The 3,651-nt window shown below is 29.1% G+C and overlaps 1 pseudogene; it reads right to left on the bottom strand.

Annotated features, from left to right (window-relative positions):
* Positions 1-2,351: 2,351 nt before the first annotated feature.
* Positions 2,352-3,312, bottom strand: LOC148211697 (uncharacterized; annotated as a pseudogene).
* Between the last annotated feature and the right edge of the window lie 339 nt (positions 3,313-3,651).

Here is a 3,651-nt window from a genome sequence, read left to right as displayed (position 1 = left end):
TCATTGATAGACGTCTATCAATAATATAATCTATTTCTATTAGACTGATACACGTTTTAAAGTTATTTTAGTATATTTCGTTTTTTAGTAGGATTTTTTTTAACAAATCCAAAATGTTGTGGCTTATATATGTATTTAGTTGTGTTTGTTTTACCCGGTGTCCAAAATGTCAATGTCGCTGAAAATGTCGAGGTCTCGATTTTGTCGATGTCGATGGATATTTCGGAAAAAATAATGGAAATTTTGGAAATTGGAAATTTTTTGAATTAGCAAATAAAACTTAAAGTGTAGCTTAATTAGCCTATAATTGATCACCTTTAAACATTAAATGTAAGAATATGACCATTTTACTAATGAAAATATCGATGTCGATGGAAATATTGAAAAAAAAATTTCCTTTAATGAAGATTGATGGAAATTATTTGAATATATAAAGTAAACTTAATTGTAAACTTTTGATTACTTCTTCAAATAGGATTCATTTGGAAATGAGATAATTACCGACTTGGTTTTCAAACACATTTCTAAATTCTAATTAACTCGTACCTATTTACTTTTTACCACTTCTCTTTTCAAATTTGAATTTACACATTTTTCAAATACATTTTCAAATCAATCATCAATCAAATTTTCCAATCAAATTTACACAATTTCCAAACACCTCAACCCCGTGATTGTGTCATTCATCCAAATTATCCACCAGTAGGATCCATATGTGCATCATATTCTACTCATTTGAGCAACTACCTTCGAAACTTTCAGTGTAAGATGACCTAAGAGAACTATTGTATTTATATCAAAGTTATCAAGATACTCCGAGATCATCTTTTTGGTATTAATTAAGTTACCTATTCTACTTCATGTTTCACCACTATTTGTGTATAATAATATTTTATTTTTTAAAATTCTAAGATTATTTCAATCTTTATATATGTCAATATTTCACATATATTGTTCAATTGTGTAACTAAAGACTAGATTGGATTAGAAATTATCAATATAGCAAATTCCAAATCTTATTAGTTATACTTTATACAGTATTATTAAAATGTGAATATTTCATTAAACAGACTAAGATTACAATCATCGAGGTTGTGAGAAATTATAGACTGTAGTGGCATAGTAGGAAGATGATGAAAATAAAATAACCTTCGGAGAAAAAAAAGACATGTCGACATGTCGACGACATGGGGGAAAAATCGACTTTTACCCCTATGTCGATGTCGAACATGTCGACATGTCGACATGTCGAATGTCTCTCGACATTTTGATCCCTGGTTTTACCATATATGGAAACCCACCAATAAGAATTTATGTATAGGTTAAATTACATATTTTCCATCTCTGTATTTTTGTTATTATTTTTTTTTTCTAACTTCGTTTGTAAACTTTAAAAATTTTCAGTTACATATTTAATTTGAATTATGCATAAAAGTACTTGCAAGCATGGTTGGTTAATTTACTATTATTATTTTTTAAATGATATATATTTATAAAAAAATAATCTCACAATTTAAGATCGGACAAACTTAAAAAATTAGAGGATATTGATTAATTATAGTCATAATACATTATTGTTGAGTAATAATCACTGTCTATGTTGTATTTTGCGTTTTTCTATATCTAAAATTATTTTTAAATTTATATTATGCTAAATTTGTATCTTCTCTTGAATTTTGTTTCCGGGTGTTTGATCATTGATTTACCTACTTTTTATCCAAAATAATAATAATAATAATAAAATAATAAAATGATGTACTCTTTTTCTGTTTAGTACAATTTGAGCGTACTTTGAAGTTTGGAAAAGATTCAAAACAAATTTATAACTAAATTACTCGAATATATTTTGAGAAATTGTATCTTATTCAGCTCTCGTCAGATTTTAAGTTATGCTTACTTTTTAACTTCTATCGTCTTTCTTAATACAAAAAGATAGGGAATTAAATGAGTAAAGTACCTTAAATTCATGCTGACAATCTCTATCGTCCTTAATACTAATAAAAGAATAATTGATATGATCATGCTCTCACTTATCTTATTAGCCATTTTGCATAACACAGGATAATTAAACTAAGATGGATTTTTTGAAATATTTCATTTCGGCATAAAATATATCGATATATATATATATATATACAATAAACAATAATTTTAGTTTCTTTAATGGAGGAGTTCTTGATCTCTCTTTATAAAGAATCTAATTTTCGAGAATTTTATTTTCAAATAATTATTTGTGATTTATATTTTGGCCCAAGGTCAGCCTTGAAGTTCTAAAATTTATATTTCTATTAACCAACAATTACAAACATAAAGGATAAAAATAAAATAAAATAAAGAACCATTACTGAAACTAGCACCAAAAACAATCAATTTTTATTCATAATATAATGATTATATGTCTAGAAAAAGATAACGCCCAATAACTATTGGAACAACACTAACAGGAATAAGAATAACAAACCTATCACACACTGACTAGAAATGATATAATTAAAAGCAGAACAATATAATTTTCAGCAGTCTATGAATATTATATTTAATTAAAGTGTATAAGATATATGAAAGCTGAATATCTCAAAAAAAAAATAAATAATAAAAAATAAAAAGGCTGAATTTGCTATTCAAGGATTAGTGGTGGTTGTCTGGGGTGGGTTGAATGAAGGGATGGGTACGTCCTTTGGAAGGGTAGGCAAAACAGGCTTGGGAAGTGGCAGCAATTCAGGTAATCTCGGGAGTTTCGATTTAGGTACATTTGATAATTCAGGAAATTTAGGGAGCTCAGATTTTGGCAAATTTGAAACTTGAGATAGCTTGGGAAGGTCAGTTTAGGCACATTTGGAACTTCAGGAAACTTGGGGAGATCGGGTTTAGGCACATTCGGCAATTTAGGAAATTTAGGAAGCTCAGCTGGCTTGGGCACGTTTGGCAATTCGAACACCTTGGGAAGCTGATCTGACTTTGGCCATTCGAGCAATTTAGGGGTTTCCAAGGGTGGAAGATGAGGCAAGGGAGGCAACTCAACCTTCGGTAATGGAGGAAGCTCGGGCTTTGGCAATGTTGGTATTTCTGGCTTCGAAAGCTCTTCAGGAACAATCTTAGATACTGGCATCTCAAATAGATGTCTTGCGCTTACCGTCATGATCAAAGAATCAAAGCTCATCCATGCAAAAGCACTCACTATAATGAGGAGTATGAAGCTTGAAAAGCGAAGACTAGACATCGAAACGTGACTATACGAGATTATGGATTATTAATCTCGAAACGAACCCAATTTTGTTATGGTATATTTTTGAAGTTGATCTCCATTGCTTTCATGTGGAGGGTTTTTATAGATGAAGGATATGGGAGTTGGGGGAAGGGAAAACTGGTAGAAAAATAGAGAAAGTTAGCTCAAGCTCAATTTAGTTGCAACCGAAGTTAATTAACCTCCAAAGTTGGTTAAATAATAGATTCAAACGTTTAAATAATTTATTCTATAATAATTACTCAAGTCAATAAAGTTAATGATATATTTCTTTTTTTGGAACTAATCATTAGTTAAAAATAGTTTATTTGATTGGATTAGAAATCCTTTTTTAATGTAAACCTTCAAATTATTTTATTTTGTTTTGTTCAATTAATGAAAAGTTTTTAGTGTTGTCCTTTTTAAGA

This window comes from Momordica charantia, assembly GCF_013281855.1.
Source record: "Momordica charantia cultivar OHB3-1 chromosome 4 unlocalized genomic scaffold, Mcharantia_2.0 BLBB01000004.1, whole genome shotgun sequence".
NCBI lineage: Eukaryota > Viridiplantae > Streptophyta > Magnoliopsida > Cucurbitales > Cucurbitaceae > Momordica > Momordica charantia.
Note: the sequence above shows the minus strand (reverse complement) of the source record. Positions and strands in the feature narration are given on the sequence as shown.